Below are 24,704 nucleotides of genomic sequence, written 5' to 3' on the forward strand. Positions count from 1 at the left end.
TTATTTCTCCTCCACAGACATGAACGCAGGTGAGGCAGCGCTGTGATTGGTTAAATGCTGCGTTCGATCGCTCTGGAAAGTTTACTTTTCCTGGGAAACCCGGATGTTTCACCTCAAGCTTGAATTCGTATTTCTGAGATTTGAATCTGAGAGATCTGAATTTTTTTTATCTGAATTTTTAAAATCTGAAAATTGCAAGTTGTAATTTTGAAATGAAAATTTTTCAACAGCAAATTTCACCACCTCACAAGTTCAAATCACAAAAAAAGCATTGTTAAAATTCAAATTTATAAATTACGCCATTAAATATTTCAAATGTATAAAATTCAGATTGAAATATTTCAAATGTATAAAATTCAGATTGAAATATTTCAAATGTATAAAATTCAGATTCAAATACTTATGGCAGCGTTTGAGCTCCATAGTAAACGACATAAAAAACTGGATGTCGTGTAATTTTCTTTTACTTAATTCAGATAAAACAGAGGTTTTACTTGTTGGCTCTAAAGCTGCGAGAGACAAGTTGTCTAACCTGGTGCTAAACCTAAACACTTTCTCTGTTACTCCCAGCCCAGATGTAAAAAACTTGGGTGTCACAATAGATTCAGATCTTTCCTTTGATACACACATTAATAATATTGCTAGAGTTGCTTTCTATCATTTGTGTAATATCTCTAAAATAAGAAATATACTATCTGTTAATGACGCTGAAAAACTGATCCAACTTCTCGGTTAGATTATTGTAATGCTCTTCTAACTGGATGCTCTGGTAGATCCATAAACAAACTCCAGTTAGTTCAAAATGCAGCAGCTCGAGTGCTAACTAGAACTAAAAAAATTGATCATATCAGTCCTGTTCTATCATCTCTACACTGGCTGCCAGTTAAATTCCGCATTGATTACAAAATACTTTTACTAACCTATAAAGCGCTACATGGTCTGGCTCCACAGTATCTGAGTGAGCTTATTAATCACTACAACCCAGCGCGTCCACTTCGCTCACAAGATGCAGGGTTACTTATAGTTCCTAAAATTAAAAAGACCACAGCTGGTGGAAGAGCATTTTCTTACAAAGCTCCACAACTTTGGAATAATCTTCCTGCCTCTGTTCGGGATTCGGACACAGTCTCAATGTTTAAGTCTAGACTGAAAACATATTTATTTTCTCAGGCTTTTGATTAGTATATACAAAGGTGCAGAGCTTGGGGGTTCTTGGTCATAGAAACTTGTGGTGATCAGGGATGTTGGGCTGCTGTCGTTCTGCCTCTCTTGTCCGATCACTCCGGTTTGGGTAGGAGAGGTGGGCGCTGATGTCCTGTGAAAGCCTTCATGACCTTGTTACCTGCTCGCTCTCCCTTTTAGTTATGCTGTAATAATTAGGGCTGCTGGAGTCTAAAACTCTCTGTAAAACTGTTTTACTCAACTAGCATTGTACATTATTAACTACATTCTTTGTTGTTTTACTCCAAAGGCATTCTGATGGAAACCTGTTTACCCGCCGAGGTTAAGGATTAAAGTCGAGACTGCCGTGACAACTATGCTGCTCCTGCCGGATGTGACGGGTCTGGAGTAATTGCACCAAGAATGACAAGAACTCACTACAGACTTTATTGAAGACTAGAGCGAAGAACAACTCTATTATTATTTATCTATTTATTACCAGTTATAACTTTAAGATCATTTAATTCTGTGTTTGTATGCTCTGTGCAAATCGTGTATTTATTTAAAGTATCCTCCAGGCCACCCAAGAAGGATGGGCCCTGCTGAGTCTGGTTCCTCTCAAGGTTTCTTCCTGTAATTTTCAGGGAGTTTTTCCTTGCCACAGTCGCCCACGGCTTGCTCAACAGGGGTTTTTTGTATCTGTTGGTCCTGGATTTTGTAAAGTTGCTTTGAGACAATGTCTATTGTAAAAAGCGCTATATAAATAAAGTTGACTTGACTTGACTTCCAGCATGACAATGATCCCAAACACACCGCTCGGGCAACAAAGGAGTGGCTCCGTAAAAAGCATTTCAAGGTCCTGGAGTGGCCTAGCCAGTCTCCAGACCTCAACCCCATAGAAAATTTGTGGAGGGAGTTGAAAGTCCGTGTTGCCCAGCGACAGCCCCAAAACATCACTGCTCTAGAGGAGATCTACATGGAGGAATGGGCCAAAATACCAGCTACAGTGTGTGCAAACCTGGTGAAGACTTACAGGAAACGTTTGACCTCTGTCATTGCCAACAAAGGTTATGTTACAAAGTATTGAGTTGAACTTTTGTTATTGACCAAATACTTATTTTTCACCATAATTTACAAATAAATTCTTTAAAAATACTACAATGTGATTTCCTGACTTTTTTTTCTCATTTTGTCTCTCATAGTTGAAGTGTATCTATGATGAAAATTACAGACCTCTCTCATCTTTCTAAGTAGGAGAACTTGCACAATCAGTGGCTGACTAAATCCTTTTTGGCCCCACTGTAAGCTCCATCTCTCAGTACTGTTCAAATAAAGCTCAAATGTCCATATGTTTAAATATGTTCAAAAAGACAAAGGTTCTCATGGGGTGTCCTAACTTTTTCACATGACTGTATATTAAATTGTATTGTTACAATCATTTATAACGTAATGTAGCTTATATCACTTTTTGCTAAATGTAGACATTGTTACCTGCGCTGGCATTAGATGAGGTTGTAGAATGGTGTTGTGTGGTGAGTGAGGGTGAGCCTGTGCTTTTGTCTATGGCAAGAAAAAGAATTAAACAGAAATGTGTGTATAGAGTCATGTTTTATCGCTTCAAAAAGTTATCACTAAAAACCAGTTGTTATCAATTGTTGTTTGTCGTTGTTGTATTGCTTGGGGCCATGGTGGGTTCTTATCTAAGGTTCAAGGTAGAAATACCTTCAAACAGGGCACCAGTTCAGAGTCGCTAATTCACCCTAATTCAGTGGTATATTTTTGGAACACATGACGCCTATGATTATATTTAGTTAGCACATTCAACCCAAATGTGTATTTTGGATTGTTTTGTAAGCTAACCATGTCCTATAAACACCATAACTGTAATATGACATTTAAGACAAAACATTTATAAAGACATTAAATTATAAAAAAATTACCACATTTTATGGGTAACATGCAGAAATTAAGATAAATGTAATTGTATTGTTATTGAATATATGTATATTAAAAGATTTTTGTTAAAAACACTTAATACATAATGTAGCTTAAATCTTTTTGCTAAATGTAGACACTGTTACCTGTATCAGCACTGGATACATTTAAAGTCTGGCGTTGGTGCGTGGTGGGTGGGGGTGAGCCTGTTGTGGTATTGTCTGTGGCAAGAAGAATGATTAAACAGGAATGTGTGGAATCATGTTTTATTGCTTAACCTCACTAAAAAAGAAACACTTAATTATCATATTATCAAATCCATTTGTCACGTTTAGGACCATTGAGCAGTTAAATTTTGTCACGTGAATTGACAACTATTGTGAATTGAACCGTCTTCCCCAATCTCACCTTTGTAGCAGAGTTTGTCTGACAAACAAGGAAGTTATAAATTTAAGTTAAATATACAACAATTGGCCAAAATATTAGGACCACTCCCTAAAAAATGTGCATGACAATGCATAATCCATAAAAAAAATTTGACTGGGTTGAAGAATCTCTGAAACAGCTAGGGGTGCTCACTGACAGCATAGTGAGCACCCACAAACAGTAGTCAGTAGACAAGCCACGAACCGCTGACAGGTTGTTGGGCGACCAAGACTCATTGATGCTAGAGGACATCAAGGCTATTGAGTCTGGTGGGGACCATCAAAATAGCTCATATTGCCAATATTTTTAATAGTGATGTTTAGGTGAAAGAGTCACAACACACTGTTTTGTTTAAAGGGCTGCACCAGACTGTAGGACAATTTACATTCCAATCCATAGACGTTAAAAGATCTGCTGGTAATTTTATAGTACAAGATATCTCAGTTACAACCACTGTAACAACATGTAATACCCAACATCAACTGTTATGACTGTTCATGACAGATAATGTTTACAATAGTGTTTTGACAAAGTTTAATTAACACATTATTGATTTTAAAATTGGTCGTGATCCATTAGACAAAACTTAAGAAACATGCAACTGTGTGTCATAGTTTCAGCAGGATGTGTTTATGAATTCTTGATGCTAATTTTCACATGGAAAATTTGTCAATAGTATGAAGTAAACTTCTTGCAGTTGTTTGTATCTTTAAAGATTTTTGTTATAACAACCTAATATTTAATGTATTGTAGCTTAAATCAGTTTTGCAAAATGTAGACATCTTTACCTGCAACAGCACTGGATGAGTTTGTAGGTTGTGATTGTTGATTGGGGGTGGATGTGGGTAAGCCTGTTGCAATTACGCCTATGGCAAGAAAAAGGATTATACAGGAATGTGTGTATAGAGTCATGTTTTATCACTTAACCTCACTTTAAACAGTTAACCAGTTGTTATCAAACGTTGTTTGTCGTTGCTGCATTGCTTAGGACCATGGTGGGTTCTAATTTCAGGTTGGTTCAGAACAGAAATCAGAAATACACTGCAAACAAGGCACCAGTTCAGAGTATCTAAATCACCCTGTGGCAATTTTTTTGGGACACATGATGCATCTGATTATCTTTAGTTAGTACTGCAAAGTTTTAACCCAAAAGTGTTGGATTGTTCTGTATATTAAATATGTCCTGTGAACATAATAACTGGAATAGAACATTTTAGGACAAAAAACAACAGCATTGCGTTTATAAAGAGCCACAGAATTGTAAACGGTTAAGAAAATGTATTTTGCTGTTAAATAAATGCAAGAACATTTTAGCCAACCCATTTTATAATAAATCCATAAAGAAATAAGATAATTTTAAATAGTTAGTAGTTATTTTGTATGTATGTATGATTTCTGTTAAATCTACATAATGTAGCTTAATCTCGTTGCAAAATATAGACATTTTACCTTCATTAGCACTGGAGGAGTTTGTAGGTTGTGTTTGTTGATTGGGGGTGGATGTGGGTAAGCCTGTTGCGATTTCGCCTATGGCAGGAAAAAGGATTATACAGGAATGTGTGTATAGAGTCATGTTTTATCACTTAACCTTACTATAAACAGTTAACCAGTTGTTATCAAATGTTGTTTGTCTTTGTTGTATTGCTTAGGACCATGGTGGGTTTTAATCTCAGGTTGGTTCAGAACTGAAATCAGAAATACACTTCAAAAAGGGCCCTAAGCAATTGAGGGTTAAGAGCCTTGCTCAAGGGCCCAACAGCAACCTGGCAGTGGTGAGGTTTGGACCGGCTGATTACTGGACCAGCACCTTAACCGCTAGGCTTCAGCTGCCCTACCATTCACTACACTAGTGTAAATTATGTATACATACTGTATATACAGTATATAAGTTAAATATAAATATACAATTAGCCAAACTTGACCACTCCTTAAAAAAATTATATAGCCAAAATTGAACACAGAAATCTGTGTTTAAAACCAACAAAATATATAATTAATATTGTCTTACCTTTATCTGAGGTTTCACCTAAAAAAAAGAAAAGTTTGTTATTAATTATTTGTAACTTTTTAAATAAATTATGGACTATATTTTATTTGGATTAACATCAGTGTTATCGATTGTAAGGTTACAGTATGCAAAATGTAATTTATAATTCAAAACATATAGATATAAATACTATTGTTATGACCCTTGAAAAATGTTAGAGGGTATAGGGATATCCAAAAAATGATGCCTAGGAGAATTCATGATATAGTTCTGCCTTATCCAGTATGCTTTAGAGTAATTTAAAGCATGTTATCTTAATAGAGGCATTTAGTTTATTTCTAGACCTGACCATATCCTAAGTGATGATTAGTATTGGAATGCAGGTACTACAAAAGTTTATCAGGCATAACATTAAAACCACCTCCTTGTTTTTACACAAATAGTCAATTTTATCAGCTCCACTTACCATATAGAAGCACTTTGTAGTTCTACAATTACTGACTGTAGTCCATCTGTTTCTCTGCATGCTTTGTTAGCCCCATTTCATGCTGTTCTTCAATGGTCAGGACCACTACAGAGCAGGTATTATTTAGGTGGTGGATCATTCTCAGCACTGCAGTGACACTGACATGGTGGTGTTGTGTTAGTGTGTGTTGTGCTGGTATGAGTGGATCAGACACAGCAGCGCTGCTGGAGTTTTTAAATACTGTGTCCACTCACTGTCCACTCTATTAGACACTCCTACCTAGTTGGTACACCTTGTAGATGAAAAGTCAGAGACGATCGCTCATCTATTGCTGCTGTTTGAGTTGGTCATCTTCTAGACCTCCATCAACGGTCACAGGGCGCTGCCCACAGGGCGCTGTTGGTTGGATGTTTTTTGTTGGTGGACTATTCTCAGTTCAGCAGTGACAGTGAGGTGTTTAAAAACTCCATCAGCATTGCTGTGTCTGATCCACTCATACCAGCACAACACACACTAACACACCACCACCATGTCAGTGTCACTGCAGTGCTGAGAAGATGCTGGTGCTGTCACTGCACCAGCCGAATAATACCTACTCTGTAGTGGTCCTGTGGTGGTCATGACCATTGAAGAACAGAGTGAAAGCAGGCTAAAAATGTATGTAGAGAAACAGATGGACTACAGTAATTGTAGAATCAGTAATTGTAGAACTACAAAGTGCTTCTATATGGTAAGTGGAGCTGATAAAATGGACAGTGAGTGTAAAAACAAGGAGGTGGTTTTAATGTTATGGCTGATCGGTGTACTACACTTGCTGTCTACAGTATATACAGGGTGGGGCATAAAGATCTCCCACATTTGGAGTGGGCACCGTATGGGCTGTAGTGGCAGTAGAGAGGCGGGACAGGTTTCATTCGGTAGGCTAGGCTCCACCATTTTGTTGAAATGTTGGAGAACTTTCTGCGCCCGAAACTGGATGACTTGGATACAGAACATGTATGGTTTCAGCAGGATGGGGCCACAGCTCACACAGCACGACGTTCGCTTGGAGTGTTGAGGGAAATGTTTCCTGGGCATTTGATCTCTTTAAGGGGAGACGTGGGGTGGCCGGCAAGGTCACCAGATTTAAGCCCTTGTGACTTTTTCCTTTGGGGATACCTAAAGGAAAAGGTTTTCCAACATCGTCCTCGAACTCTTGAGGATTTGAAGGAAAGGATCCGAGAGGAAATCGACGCAATACCACCTGAGATGACACGGAGAGTCTTGGAGAACTTCCGGGAACGACTCCATCAATGTATTGCCAACAACGGCCGCCATTTGTCTGATATAATTTTTAAAACCCATTAAAACAAAACTGTTTTTTATGTACTTTTCAGAAATATAAGCATTTTTTTTTCTAGATAGTTGGGTTCTTTTGGTAGATTCATTCAAAATGTGGGAGATCTTTATGCCCCACCCTGTACAAGGAAAGTCAAAAGTAGAAAAGTGACTGGAAATGGGAGCCTGGCATTATACTGGTTGCAGGATGGATCAAGAGCACTTGAGTAAATCCAGAGTTATTGTAGCATGAGATGGTAAGTGCAGACAGGACAAGAAGTGGTTAGCATGGGTAAACACAAGCAGGCAGTAGAATTCAGGATAGTCTATGATCATAATTTAGGGCAAGGGGTCAAACCCATTTTCACCGAGGGCCACATCTGCATTATGGTGGCCCTCAAATGGCAGATTGTACTGTATCCTGCTGTTATTGCAGTCTGCCTTTAAAGTCTTGGACAATTTGTTGTTTTTCTTGCCAAATGCCAAAGGCCTCATAAACACAAGAGACGTACCGTTTTTTTTTTTCTTGAAACACAAACTTATATTTACTTTCCCATCTTTCATTAAATTACCTTCCTATTGCTTCAATTTTCTCTTCTTGTACATTTTGGGATTATTTTACATTTACATTTTCAGCATTTAGCAGACGCTTTTATCCAAAGCGACTCACACAATGAGCAGAACACGATGAGCAATTGAGGGTTAAGGGCCTTGCTCAGGGACCCAACAGTGGCAACTTGGTGGTGGTGGGGCTTGAACCGGCAACCTTCTGTTTACTAGTCCAGTTTTTCTCAACATCACTTGTTGGAAAACTGCCTCAGTTAAACGCTGATGTGGAAACACTGTCATCTAGTGGCAGGATGCGGTCACTTTACTGGTCACAAAATCGGCATGCATTGTGGGAGATGCAGTTTATGCACGATTTAACAGTGTATTTTAAGACAATCATATGTATTTTAAGCTCTCGCCGGCCACATAAAATGATGTGGCGGGCCGGATTTGGCCCACAGGTCTTGAGTTTGACACATGACACTCATGATAAAATGAGATGAACACAGAAAGTAGATACATATGTGGCCTGCCACTGTGGTCAAAAGTAGCGCTGTAAGAAAAACTAGGAATGATAACAAAACACCCCCCTCCCCCCCCCCTCCCCATACACACACACATTATAGTCATGCTGCATTTGCTATATTTCCAGCAATGGTCAGTTTGAGCTGCTAAAGAAAGCTTAAAGGTTGTCGTGTTATTTCCTGTAAACTTCCCGTAATCAAAGTCATCAGAGAAACAATGTCACACTCTGCAACAATCTACACAAGTTGCCAAACTATTTCAAATAATAAATTATTTATATGAACAAAAACTGATCCAAACTTGCTGCTCCTTTTAGCTTTTACCTTGTAATCACATGTCATTGTAATAATTTTGTAAATCCATGTAGAAAATACACATAATATGGTATTTAAACCTAAAATATATGGCAACAACTGTGACATTTGGACACAACCATTATTTTAAATAAAATTTTATTACAGGTAAACTGAATACTTTAAGTTGGAATGGAGTGGGCCACTTTGTACCAGAGAATCGGCAGGCATTGCCCCATACCTGTGGGAATGGGGTGCATGAACCCAATTTGTAAGAAGCTTAACCAAAGTAGAACAAAAACGAGCCACAAACAAAAAAATGAAGCTACTAAATAAAGAATGAACCAAATTAAAACCGCAGCCCAAAGCGCGTAAGTGGAGTAGGGGACATCACGCTTCACATGCTTGCAAAGAAAAAAGAGACATTTGCCACCGGCACATACAGTGTATCACAAAAGTGAGTACACCCCTCACATTTCTGCAGATATTTAAGTATATCTTTTCATGGGACAACACTGACAAAATGACACTTTGACACAATGAAAAGTAGTCTGTGTGCAGCTTATATAACAGTGTAAATTTATTCTTCCCTCAAAATAACTCAATATACAGCCATTAATGTCTAAACCACCGGCAACAAAAGTGAGTACACCCCTAAGAGACTACACCCCTAAATGTCCAAATTGAGCACTGCTTGTCATTTTCCCTCCAAAATGTCATGTGACTCGTTAGTGTTACTAGGTCTCAGGTGTGCATAGGGAGCAGGTGTGTTCAATTTAGTAGTACAGCTCTCACACTCTCTCATACTGGTCACTGAAAGTTCCAACATGGCACCTCATGGCAAAGAACTCTCTGAGGATCTTAAAAGACGAATTGTTGCGCTACATGAAGATGGCCAAGGCTACAAGAAGATTGCCAACACTCTGAAACTGAGCTGCAGCACAGTGGCCAAGATCATCCAGCGTTTTAAAAGAGCAGGGTCCACTCAGAACAGACCTCGCGTTGGTCGTCCAAAGAAGCTGAGTGCACGTGCTCAGCGTCACATCCAACTGCTGTCTTTGAAAGATAGGCGCAGGAGTGCTGTCAGCATTGCTGCAGAGATTGAAAAGGTGGGGGGTCAGCCTGTCAGTGCTCAGACCATACGCCGCACACTACATCAAATTGGTCTGCATGGCTGTCACCTCAGAAGGAAGCCTCTTCTGAAGTCTCTACACAAGAAAGCCCGCAAACAGTTTGCTGAAGACATGTCAACAAAGGACATGGATTACTGGAACCATGTCCTATGGTCTGATGAGACCAAGATTAATTTGTTTGGTTCAGATGGTCTCAAGCATGTGTGGCGGCAATCAGGTGAGGAGTACAAAGATAAGTGTGTCATGCCTACAGTCAAGCATGGTGGTGGGAATGCCATGGTCTGGGGCTGCATGAGTGCAGCAGGTGTTGGGGAGTTACATTTCATTGAGGGACACATGAACTCCAATATGTACTGTGAAATACTGAAGCAGAGCATGATCCCCTCCCTCCGGAAACTGGGTCGCAGGGCAGTGTTCCAGCATGATAATGACCCCAAACACACCTCTAAGACGACCACTGCTTTATTGAAGAGGCTGAGGGTAAAGGTGATGGACTGGCCAAGCATGTCTCCAGACCTAAACCCAATAGAACATCTTTGGGGTATCCTCAAGCGGAAGGTGGAGGAGCGCAAAGTCTCGAATATCCGCCAGCTCCGTGATGTCGTCATGGAGGAGTGGAAAAGCATTCCAGTGGCAACCTGTGAAGCTCTGGTAAACTCCATGCCCAGGAGAGTTAAGGCAGTTCTGGGAAATAATGGTGGCCACACAAAATATTGACACTTCAGGAACTTTCACTAAGGGGTGTACTCACTTTTGTTGCCGGTGGTTTAGACATTAATGGCTGTATATTGAGTTATTTTGAGGGAAGAATAAATTTACACTGTTATATAAGCTGCACACAGACTACTTTTCATTGTGTCAAAGTGTCATTTTGTCAGTGTTGTCCCATGAAAAGATATACTTAAATATCTGCAGAAATGTGAGGGGTGTACTCACTTTTGTGATACACTGTATATGATCAAAAGCAGGGGTGCCCAATACAGCAATCGCGCTCTACCAGTTGGTCGCACAGCAGAGATGGGGACTCGCACACACAGCGACTTTAGACTCGACTCGGACTCGTTTCAAATGAGTCAGACTCGACTCGTGACTTGCAAAAAATGACTTGTGTACAACAAAAGTCAGCAACATTAGTTACGTGTGACAATTATACGTATATATATATATATATATATATATATATACATACATACATACATATATGATCCAACATAATTCTGATCATGTCATTTTCTGCTCTCTAATAACGCTCCGGCCGTCTTAACCCGTCTTAGCTCCCTACGTAGTGCACTTCACAGTAACAGATAATGTGAATGGAACGCTCCTACAGAATTGGCGCTAATGATTGTAAGAACTGCTTTCTGAACCAATAAGACCTTCTGATTTTAACTTTTAGTAAGTAATGCTGTTATTTGCATGTATTTAGTTTGCAGCATCACACAGATGATGTGTCAGTGAAACGCTTGATTGGCTTTCTAGCAAGTCCGTGTTTTACTTCACAACCGGGAGAAGTTTGGAGGTTTTTAATTATAAGCACATTTACAAAATAACGGATTATATTTCTAATGGGACAGCACACGGTTATAAATTTAACAGCATCTGGAACAACATAAGCTAAGGTAAGCAGTATTATGTATTTTTTGCTGTGTTTGGGATTTTGGCCGCTGTGCTGTAATTTGCAATGAAAACAAAACGTCAGTTTAAGCTTTTAACAGGTACCTAGGAAAGTTAAGACACGAAGTAAAACGGCAAAAATACAGTCGCTAATCTGTTGTTGTTTTTTATCTGAACTTACATAGCATTTGTTTATTTCTATGCTACATTTCCAATATATGTTTTGTGTATATTATATTGACTCGTGACTTGACTCAGACTCTAGCCTAAAGACTCGTGACTCGGACTCGTATTTTGTGACACAGTGCACGTTGGTATATCGCGCCTCATTCAAACAGGTGATTAACATGAAATGTGGCCACTGTTTATTTAATGTGCAGTTTGTTACCATAGCTACGCCTCAAGCACAGCTAATCTAGAAAGTTTTTATTCATCAGTAGTCATTTTTGCATTTTTCCTTTTGTAACCTACACTGTTTGTGTAGATGAGTGTGCAACCAAGCACAAAGAAACACAAAACAGTTTGATTCGGGCAAAAACACTGCAGACACTAAATTTCAGCCCTACAATCTGACATTCACATGAAGCCAAGGGCCTCTGCTGGACAATTTTGGAACTTGCTGACTAAGGAAAAATATCCAAACATGTGCCACATATTTGAGTGCCAGCATTTTTGGATACACCTACTTGTGTGAATCAGCCTTTTCCCACATAAAAAATTATTAAGTCTAAATATCAATCCACCCTTACCAATGAACACTTGGAAGCCTGCTTGAGAATTGGCATCAGTAGCTACTGTCCAGACTACATAAACCTGGCTGACACCATTCAGTGCAAATCATCAGAATAAGGTTAGTGTGATTTTTTAGTCGCTTGCCCTGCGATAACCTGTCGACTGAAATAGTAGATCTCAAGCCACAAAAGTGTGGGCACCTCTGGTCAAAAGTATACTGACACATTACCATAAGGTTGTTAAATATTATTCCAAAATCATGAACATGGACAAATATAGTTTTGGCCCCCCACTTTGTTGGTGTAATGGTTTACTCTATTCTGGAAGGCCTTTATGTAAGAGCATTCATGAGGTTAGGCATAGATGTTGGACAAGAAGGTTTTGCCTACAACTGATGTCCAGTCATTTCATTTCATATACCTGTTAGCAAGAAGTGTAGCTAAAACACCTGAACTCAGTAGTTAAGAAAGGTGTCCACATACATCTGGCCATATAGTATGAATAACGGGCGTTTCCCGTGTAATATGCAATTCTTAGCGTATGAAATATGAAGCGCAATTTGCAATATAAGGCGATCCTAGCAATCATACAGTAATAACGTTAGTGTAACAGCCTTTTCTGTGGTGTAGTGTGCTGACAATGTTTAATGTATGTGTTTACGTATTGAGTGCATTTTGTTTCTTTGGGGATTCCATAATCAATGGAAAAGTGTGCTTCTCTACACACGTGACCATTTCTGCAATCAATCCTGCAATAGTTTGTGTACAATTTATTTATTTTTATATAGTCTTAGCAAACTATAAAGGCAATCGGTTACATCTAAGCAGCTAAGAACACTACTCGTGTAACTGAGTTTGGAAAACTTTTAACTGATTATGAGGACGCAGAGGGAAATGTGTCAAAACCAGAATAATGTGTCAAAACAAGAATAATCATCTATAAGAGGGAGCTATTAAGGTAGGCTGTGTATTGTAGCTTCCACTGATTCTATAATTTAATTTATGTGTGTAATTTATGACTGCTGTAAAATGTGGCACTTTTGTTTAAAAATCTGTGAAATCCATGAAATTAAGCTCACGTTCCAGTGAATGTAGTAGGGCCTTAAGTATAAGGCTATACTAGATCCCCAGTGTACATTTAAAAACTCTGGTGGCCTTGTGCTTGTCCTATAAGGATATCGAAGACATGGTCCCAGTGAAATGCACAACCACAGAGGAAAGTACAAACTTAAGCACATACAGTGGTACCTTGTAACTCAACGTCCCCTGAACTCAAAATCTTTGAAACTCAGCGCTTAGTCGAGAAATTTGTACCCTTAAACTGAACGTTTCCCTTAATCCCAACGTGTTTTTTAAAAATGTATTAATTTAATTTCAAATTAACAATGAACAGATGCTTTGTTCAGCACTCGGCTTGAGCCATCAAAGTGCGCATATGAGACGGATCTGCATTTGTGTGGAATAACCGTCAAATTCACTCTGAAAGTGTCCACATGTATCTGTGTTGAGCTGGATTTTCCTTCACTGTTTCACTTTTAAACTTGTGTTATAGCTTGAGGTGCTGAGAATCAGCTTTTTATTGCAGTTTTTTATATTATATTTGTGTTATATTCAATGTATAAGTGTCAACAACAACCCCATTATTTTACATAAGTCTAAAATATATGCAAAACCACGGGACCATGGAATGCATAAACAGGTTTCACATACATCGTTATGGGAAAAAAATATCTTGAAACTCAACGCCACTCCCAGAACCAATTGACGCAGAGTTTTAGTGTACCACTGTAGATCAAAGAAAAGGGTTAAAAACTGAGTTATCACAATGTCACAAAGGAACCTCAACAAACATCTAAAAATTAATGAGCTTTTTTATTTGACCATTAGAAAAAGAATGGGCAAAAAAGTTTTCATGGGGTTGTATGGTAAAAACCACTGCTATCAGAAGAAGCGTGCGAATGCTTGTCTCACATTATTTTGTTTGTACTGAGTTTCATTACACCCGGTGGCGACACGGTGGCTAAGTGGTTAGCACTGTCGCCTCTTAGCAAGAAGGTCCTGGGTTCGTTTCCCAGGTGGGACAGTCCAGGTCCTTTCTGTGTCTGCATGGGTTTACTCCGGGAGCTCCAGTTTCCTCCCACAGTCCAAAGATGTCCAAAGTCCAAAGACATGCAAGTGAGGTGAAATGGAGTTACAAAATTGTCCATGACCTTGTTCGATATAACCTTGTGAACTGATGAACTTTGTGTAATGAGTAACTACCGTTCCTGTCATGAATGTTACCAAAGTGTGTAAAACACAAACACAAGTTAAAATCCTAATAAAACAAACAAAACAAAACAAAACATTACATCCAGAGTGCAGTGATCATCCCTACAGTCAAACATAGTGTTGTTAGTGTGATGGTATGGGGATCGTTTGCTGCTTTAGGGCTAATCTAATAATTATAATAATTATCTTAGTTCCTGATCTAAAGCTCAAGTACGAATGAGTAATACAAACAACACAATCCAAATCACAAAAACAACACCCATTGCTTTAAACAACTGTGTCGATGCTAGAATCATTCTATAATGATCATGGGACCACCAACATCAGAAGCTTTATTTCATCACGTAACCACATGACCGCTTCAGGGACTGATTTAAAAGTAGCAAATCTTTGCGTGAGCTTCAAGGTTCGTTTGAAGGTTGACAGAGAAAAAAAACAGAAAACAAGACAAATAGTGAGTAGGACGGAACCAAAAAGGCGCTTTAATGTTTTGTCATAAACTAAGATCTATTTTTATATAAAAAATATTATAAATAAATACAGGGAAAAGCATTATAAATTAATGGCATTTTATCATTTATGTTAAATGATAGACTGTATAAGAAGTATATTTGGCTTTTCACTTTACACTACCAGAATTGGTCCGGTGGTGAGTCTTCCACATTTACCACCACACTTCAAATACAACAAAAAATATATATAAATAAATTAAGATTTAAAAACAATAAAAGATTTTTCTGTGGCTACCTGACTTTCCTCTCTTCTTTACACTTTACAATATTTCAAGTGTGTCTGAGGGATTTAGTTCAGTCAAAAGAGCATTTGTGAGGTTGGGTGCTGATGTTGGGCAAAAGGCCTGATTTGCACTCAGCATTCAAATCAAGTAAAGCTGAGGTCAGTTTCTCTACAGTAGATCTAGCATGATTACAAACGGAATAAAAAGTATAGAAAAGTGGAATAAAAAGGGCCAAAATTTAAAGCATATAATGTACTTAGTCCTGTGACAGATTGGTACCTGTGGAACTTGTCCTGACCATCACAGAATTAAGCATTGATGAGTGAAATGAAATCATTTTGTACACCTGTTAGCAAAATGCATGACTAAAACATCTAAATCCAATAATTAGGAAGGGTAATAGTCTAAACCCATGGAGGGATCAAATAGACTATATTGCCAGATGGTATGTGGAAAAATATTTAAAAAATCTGGAAACATTTCAGGCAATGTAAGAAAAGGCAGGAAGCCACTGTTGAATGTTCACAATCTTCAAGCTTTTAGACAGTGCTGACTGAAAAACTATTATTCTACTGAGATAAATATAACCACATGGCGTCAGGAGTACATATGAAAACCATTGTCACTTAACACAATCTACCTCTACATCAGTAAATGCAACCTAAGAACGAGAAAGTCATAAATCAGATCTATGCAGAAATGCTGTTGAGTTATTTAAGGTTGACCTCATCCTAGATGGACCCAAGGACAGTAGAAACAGTAAGCTGTTGTGAAGTCCATGTTTTAGCCTGATTTTAGAAAACAGAATGCTAAGATCTCTCTGCCAAAGATTAAAGATGAAAAGAACCAAATTGTTATCAGTAAAAGACATAAGCCACCATCTCTCATGGTATGGGCATGTACAGTGCCAACAGAACGGGTGACTCGTATATTTGTGGAGCTACCTTTGAGTAGAATTTAATTTGTTTGTTTGTTTATTAAGATTTTAACCACATGTTTTACACTTTTGACAAGGAGGCGTATATTGTGATTTTAGCCGTTAAGGTGTCATTTCCCAGATATTTCAAGGTTATTTCAACAAGACAATGTCTGATCTCATTTTGCATGTGTTGTGTGTGTACTTAACTAGACTGCCTGCAGTCCAGACATGTCTTCTTTTGAAAATGTAAAAAGAAGAGAATCAGACAATGGAAACAATAGACTATTGAGCAGCTGAAGTCTTGTTTATAGCAAGAATGGGAAATTAATTAATTCAACAATAACTTTAAATTATACTTTTAACTATGCCTCTAAATTTGTTTTTATTTACAAAATACAACTGAGTTGTTCAGTGTACTTTTTTTCAGTTAAATAAAGGTTTACAGGAATAAGCAATTTTCTTTTTATATTGTCTTTATATTGCATACGTCCCAACTCAAAAATGGGTTTTGTATTTAAACACTTAATGTTTTTATACTGTAAATATTCCAAACTATACATTGTGTGATTAATATGTTTGTTGTGTTGAAAGCTCTTTAATGTCATTTAACATTGTGGCATGACATTCTTTTTCCTCTTATCCATTACGATTCACTATGCACTGTGCTGTGCTCTGTGACCATAAAAATAAATCTATTTTGACCACACCCACTCAAAACATATAAAAGTGTTTTTTTTGCCATTTTCAGAAAGAAAAGCCAACATGTCATTATATGCAGAATAAATACAGATAGTTAAAAATCCAAGAACCTCCAAAAATCAGCTATGTCATAAATTAGAAGCTGATGGAACTTGGTTGACTTTGTCCGCAGTTGGACCTCACGACACATAATACAGAAAAATAAAAGCTTAAATAATATTACTATATTTTTCTGACCTTTTTATTTTATGCTAATAAGTATACCAGTGTCTTAACCATGGTAATCCCCAATTCCTACAATGACATTTAACGTTTGTTTAATTTAAATAATAATAATAATAACTACTTAAACCTCAAATGTTAAAATAGTATAGAAATTAGTATAGAATGTTTAAAAAAAATAGCCGTAATCATCCTATACTTTATTAGTGCCTGGTCTGCTTTCACACCCAGTTTTTTCAGGGCCCAGACCCACAGCGACTTTGATGTAGACTGCTGCACCTGTGTTATTTTACTTATTATTTATTCCAAAACAGAGATTAAGACTGCAGAGTAAAAAAATATTTTTAGGTTTTTAGTTTTATAAGTATTGTTTGTGGTACAATGCTGCAATGGGTAGAGCTATTACCTCACACCAAGAAGGACCTGGGTTCAATTTCCCGACCGGGCAGCTGTGTGTGTTTCAAGTCCAAAGACATGCAGTCAGGCCAACTGGAGGTACTAAAAAAAGCTACTAAAACTCTCACCAGGTTGAAGTGGTACTCATAAAATAATACTAAAATTAATATTGATAATACTAAATAAAACTTGTACAAACCAATATGTATTTATTTTTTAATGAATTTAATTTATTTACACTGGAATAGTAAGCTTTATTTATTAGACCACTAGTGATGTATAAACCCTATTTTTGGAAAAGTTGGGACATTGTGTAAAATGCAATAATACAAAGAAAAGACCTAAATGTTTTCATTAACCAACCTAAAAAGCTAATTTGATGCCTTCAACACAAAAAGTGCCTCTTAAATCCTAATATATGCCTCCACGTCAATGGTACCCTCACTTTCATGCATATCGAGGCAGATGTTGGCTTTTGCTCCTTTAGCTAATAAGAGATTGGATTTTCCTTTTCACATGAAAAACTCAACATCCTTGAGTTAATTAATGCATGGTTGCATTAGGTTGCATTTTATGCAGCAGTGGACTGTGCCAAGTTACAAAAGCCTTTCCAAAGTACTCTAGAGCCCATGTGTCTATACTTATCACAGTAACATGAGAGTTTCGGCATGCAATGCCAAAGTCGTGCATTTTCAACAGGGATTTTACTGTTGAATGTATCCAGTCAACAGCACCCCAAAGGCAGCGTTCTGTGACCACTGATGAAGGTCTCTTAGATGACCAACTCAAACAGCAGGAACAGATGAGCGATCGTCACTGACTTTACATCTACAAGGTGGACCAACTAGTAAGGAGTGTGTAATAGAGTGAACAGTGAGTGGACACAGTATTTAAAAACTCCAGTAGCGCTGCTGTGTCTGATCCACTCATACCAGCACAACACACACTAACACACCACCACCATGTCAGTATCAGTGTCAGGGCTGAGAATGATCCAACACCCAAATAACACCTACTCTGTGGTAGTCCTGACCATTGAAGAACAGGGTGAAAGCAGGCTAAAAAGGTATGTAGAGAAACAGATGGACTACAGTCAGTAATTGTAGAACTACAAAGTGCTTTTATATGGTAAGTGGAGCTGATAAAATGGACAGTGAGAGTAGAAACAAGGAGGTGGTTTTAATGTTATGGCTATTAAACAAAAATCTATTAAACAAATATCAATACATACGTATATTGCATTTCTCAAAAATATTTCACATTTTGGTTAAATTATTATATTAAATTGTACCAAATCACTCAAACAAAGTAAAATGTATATAAACTCTCAAATGTACAAATTCTTATTAAAAAAACAGAAATTACATAAACAAGTTTAATGCTAAAGATGGGTGTAGTACATGTCATGTAATGTACCATTTTCTGTGCACTAATTAGATTAAACTAATGTTTTTTCAGTGCATGTAATGATTAATAACATATCATAAAGAAATTAAAAACATGCTTGTATATATTTCATTTTAGCACTGTTAACAAGTAAGCTCATGGCAGGGCGGAAAAGACACCGATTAGGAAGTAGTCTAAAGAATAAGCAGTAGGGCCGAATTTAGAAGAATACTTCATTAAAAATGTAACCTTACAAAACGATAACTTCTCAAAAATAGCAATAATGCTTAGTTTTACTAATTTACTGTATACACAGAATACACATATCAAATGTGGACCTCAAGGTTATGCTTATCTTCAGGAAGTAAGGGTTCAGGTTTAAATTTTGAAAGTAAAAAATGAGAATCACAACACAGCAGCGTATAGCAAGGTCAGTCTGCTATTATACACCAGGCTGTGTATAAACTAATACAGAGCCTCAGTGGACACACCCAACCTGCATCCTATCGCTTCTCAATCAACAGCAGAAAACTTGCTTAGAAAACCAGATCAGGATGATATGTGAAGTTCAATTGTTCTATAAGTCCCACTTTACAAAGGCTTAATCAACACATTAACATAACAATACATGCATACGAACAATGCATATTTAAAAAGTTGATGTTCTAAGTCTACCATTATCTCAGTACTTCTCTATATCACAAATATGGTATACAATGTAATACATATACTTTATTACCTAATATAAAGTGCTACAATTTTCTGGATGTAACATTATATCAATTTCATCTTATGTACCATAATGACCAGTGATAGTTCATAATTGGAAACAACAGTTTCTACTTACATAACTTTAATCCTGTGAGGACCAAGACTAAGAAAAACTTTAGTCCAAGAAACACAGCCATATCCAGGGTGCAAAAGTCTCTTTTAAGACACCATAAGTCCTGTCAAAAACAGAAAAAGTTAAACAGTTTTAAAAACTATAAACTATAAAATCAATATTTTCAATTAATGCAATTTTTTGTCATATTATCTTAAACCATAATTTAGTTTTCTTTGACTTACGTTTTTCTTCTTTTATCTTATCGATTGGCACAGTTGCCTGTGTGTTTTTATGCCACAGCACTTTCAAGCTTAGCTTAAACTTGAAAGATGGAGCAAAGTCAGAAACACTCACACCTTCAGCAAAGCACTTGGGTGTCTTCACAGGAAGTTGCATTTCAACTACGCCACAAACTCTCTACGCCTTCAAGTTAATTTCTTGCTACTAATGAACTGTTCAGAAAATGCTACAGCATGAAACAATGAAGTTATCATTAGTCATATAATATAATTATAATATTTCTACAATTAATGATCTCATATTAATTGACTATTAAATGTAAATATTTTCCCCTAATATGGTAATAAAAAAGTTAAGTATTTAAATTCCTAATCCAATTGTTTATTTTACATTTTACTTGAACTGATATGCACTATATGAATATTTATTAAAGACCAGTCACAATAAATAATTAATCCCATATATAGACTCCTAAAAAAACTCAATTATTAAAAACACAGTATAACACCAAGTCAAATAAACTTCAGGGATTTAATCTGTCCAGTCAAGAATCATAAGTGATTGTGAATCAATTTCACTTGCTTTGGTGCAAATTAAAGTGGCAACAGGTGCGCTGAAAAGGCAACAGTAAGACCCTAAAAAGGGGAATGATTTTACAAGTGGTGGCTACAGACAAATACTGTCTCCCTCTTTTTTATGACTGATTTTTCTCTAGTTTAGGATTTTGCTAGTGCCCCTGTCACTACTGGTAGCAGGAGACAGTACCTGGAGCCATTCAGCATTACAAGTTTGGCAGTGTGGTAGTGATGGCCTGGGGGGCATACAGATGTGATAGCAAAGCATACCCTGAATGATGATAGTTCCTGGGATTAAATCTTTTGAACTATTGTCAGAACAAATGCAGGTGCAGTGACCCTGGATACCAGACAATGCACAGCCTCATTTGGCCAGACTGTGTATAGGCAGTTCATGGACAACAAAGGTATTGATGCCATTGGCTGGCTCTCACATTCCCTGGACCTGAATCCAATTGAGAATATCTAGGACATCATGTTTAGACACAACCATGTAGCACTACGGAGTGTCTAGTAGCTCTCTGACGCCCATATCCAAGTCTGTAAGGGAAATTCCCCAAAACACCAGCCATCTTATCATCAGGTGCATACCCAGACATTGTTAGGACTGCATACAGGCACTTGGAGACCACACACAATGCTGAATTACATGATGAGTTGCCCTGATAAAATTCACACAAATTGGATCAGCCTGTGAATTAAATTGGTATTTGTTTACAACAAATTAAAAAATTTATACACACACTGATGCCAAGGATCTGGAAATAGCAGCTGTGCTAAGCCAAGCTGACAAAAATAAAAACATCCAGGTATAACGCTTTATGGGCTACGACAGACAAGAGGGGCAGACACACAGACAGACACAGACACACACACACACACAGACACACAGATACACACACAGACACACAGACACACACACACAGACACACACACACACACACAGACACACACACACAGACACACACACACACACAGACACACACACACACAGACACACACACACAGACACACACACACACAGACACACAAGTATTTAATAATAACAAAGACAAGACAGACAAACATGTGACCTATGCTAAATGCTAAAGCTAACATAAATGAACTATGAACCTAAGCTAATGCTAAACATGAATCCTAAGCTAAACAGGAACTAGACTAAGACAAACAGAACATGACCCAACAAGGCATTAATAAGACAAACCGGCTAAAGCAGACAAACAAAGACTGAACAGGCTAAACAGAGCCAAGCGGGCTAAACAAACTAAACAGAGCTAAACAGACTAAAACAGAGCCAAGCAGAGCTAAACAGACTAAAACAGAGCCAAGCAGAGCTAAACAGACTAAAACAGAGCCAAGCAGAGCAAAACAGACTAAAACAGAGCCAAGCAGAGCAAAACAGACTAAAACAGAACCAAGCAGAGCAAAACAGACTAAAACAGAACCAAGCAGAGCTAAACAGACTAAAACAGAAACAAGCAGAGCTAAACAGACTAAAACAGAACCAAGCAGAGCTAAACAGACTAAAACAGAACCAAGCAGAGCTAAACAGACTAAAACAGAACCAAGCAGAGCTAAACAGACTAAAACAGAACCAAGCAGAGCTAAACAGACTAAAACAGAGCGAAGCAGAGCTAAACAAAGCTAAACAGACTAAGCTAAACAAACTAAGCAGAGCTAAACAGTGATAGCTCAGTGGTTAAGGTACTGGACTAGTAAACAGAAGGTTGCCGGTTCAAGCCCCGCCACCACCAAGTTGCCACTGTTGGGTCCCTGAGCAAGGCCCTTAACCCTCAATTGCTCATTGTGTTCCACTCACTGTGTAAGTCGCTTTGGATAAAAGCGTCTGCTAAATGCTGAAAATGTAAATGAAAATGTAAATGTAAACAGACTAAGCTAAACAGACTTAGCAGAGCTAAGCAGGCTAAACAGGACTAAAGAGGGAGAGTCAAATCCAAAAACAAAGGCAAATCCAAACCAACATGACAGGGTACAAGGCAAAGGCGGATGGACAGACTGCTATGCTATGCTATGCTATAGAACAGAATCAAATTAAAATAAACTACTAAACTAAATTTCTAGCCTTGTCTGTTTTATATGCTCCACCTGAGGATCACACTTTGCAATGTGTTTCTCCAGATGGACCTTGTATAGATCATTTACACCCAACTTGAAAGAAAGAGGCAAAAATAGCATGTTATGATCAAACATAGCTTTTTGTGTTCTCAATATTTCAGATATTTGGTAAGACATTTTTACTGTTCTAAGCTGAGCTTTGGATGTGGATGGTCCCTCATCTGATTCGGGACTGCCCATCACATTCTGTTAGAGGACAGTCATACACATTACCATGGTAGATCAAATGAAATCCTGTACATCTATAGGCCTCCCAGTATCATCCCACCTTGAGGCAGAGGAGATGGTTTCTCTATCATCCTTCAACAGTGTTTTTTTTTTTTTTTTTGGATTAAAGAACATTATTTACACTCATCTAGGGACATTTAGATCACTAACAATTGCAGGAGGCTCAAAACCACACCACCAATCACTGCAGAGATGGCAATAAAAAGTGTTCAGACTGCACCAATGCAGTTCTTAATATTCCACAGTTTATGCACTACAAACTAATGATTTACATGTAATAAACATGCCTTGAACATAGACAGTTTTTGTATTTTATTTTTATCTGCTGCTATGTGCATCTGATTCCACTTGGATTACACCTAGATTGAGTAAATGAAAGGGAAAAAACTTGTAAAATCGTGACAAACTGACATATTAAACATTTTGCCCTATCCTTCTGCTAAATGTTGAATTATGTTTCAACAAGTTTTTTTTATTGAATTTAAACTCACGCATTAACTCACATTTAACTACCTTTTTTTTTTTTGCCATTTGCGACATCTTTTTTTACGGACGATGCTGTATTACTTTTACATTTAAAACATTTTCATGATCTGCACATGCAAACATTAAAATAAACAGTTCTATTGGTGTAAAATATTACGGACTACTTTTTTTTTCATTCACATCCATGATGAATCCATTTATCGCCATTCCATTGAGAATGCCTGTTTAGAGTTAACCGTGAACGCGCTTCTGCTGGGTTCAATCTACTCAGAGTTGAGTAATCTAACCCTGAACCGCTTTTCTGGAACAGAAAACTCCGGCTATGACACGGTGAGATAAGTCAACTCGGAGTTCTGGGTTAAGTTTAAAGTTTGTTAAACCCGCTTTCTGGAATACCCCCAGGTGCTTAGCCAGCAAGAACTCAATTACTGTACAAGTGACAAGTGAGTAAAGACTGGTCGAAGCATAGCCAGCAACCAGGTGACCAGGGCAACTCACATCACCATAGTCGTGGAAGTCTGGAACACAACCAAGCTGGCAGTAAAGCATAGGGCAGATCCAGTGATCAGTTGGTGGTGAGCTGGTAAAGTGACTGAAGGAGCTGTTGGACACTTCATTCATGATAGGCTTTTGTATAGGTGGTGGAGCACACCATTACCATGATGCATGAGGCAGAGTTGTGCCATCCACATAGCCAAGAAAGGTCTGGTGGGTCAACCACCCTCCCAAGTTACTGACCAGGAAAACCAATACATCTTCTTTGCCAGGGACTACTTCACCAATTTGCCCAAGGCCTATGTTGCTCCCAACCAGGAGATGGTCACGGTTATGCCCCACCAGCGTCACTCATGATGAGGTGGGTGATCTGGGCCCCTCAGATCTGATCTTCTGTTTGCTGCTGGAAAACCAGCAAGTATGGTTTTCTATGCAACTGGAAAACCAAAACCTTCAGCCATAACATTAAAACCACCTCCTTCTTTCTACAATAACTGTCCATTTTATCAGCTCCACTTACCATATACAGTTGGGGAAATAAGTATTTGATTCCCTGCTGATTTTGTAAGTGTACCCCCTTACAAAGACTTGAACAGTCTAACATTTTTATGGAAGGTTTATTTTAACAGAGAGAGACAGAATATCAACAAAAAATCCAGGAAAAAAAACATTAAATAAAAGTTATAAATTAATTTGTATTTAATTAAGGGAAATAAGTATTTGATCCCCTACCAACCAGCAAGAATTCTGACCCCCACCGACTGGTTATGTGCCCATGAGGCACACAAATTAGTCCTGTCCCTGTATAAAAGATTCCTGTCACAGAATCAGTTTCTTCCTTTCAAATCTCTCGACCACCATGGGCAAGACCAAAGAGCTATCAAAGGACGTCAGGGACAAGATTGTAGACCTGCACAAGGCTGGAATGGGCTACAAAGACCATCAGCAAGAA

This window comes from Trichomycterus rosablanca, chromosome 17, assembly GCF_030014385.1.
Source record: "Trichomycterus rosablanca isolate fTriRos1 chromosome 17, fTriRos1.hap1, whole genome shotgun sequence".
NCBI classification, from domain to species: domain Eukaryota; kingdom Metazoa; phylum Chordata; class Actinopteri; order Siluriformes; family Trichomycteridae; genus Trichomycterus; species Trichomycterus rosablanca.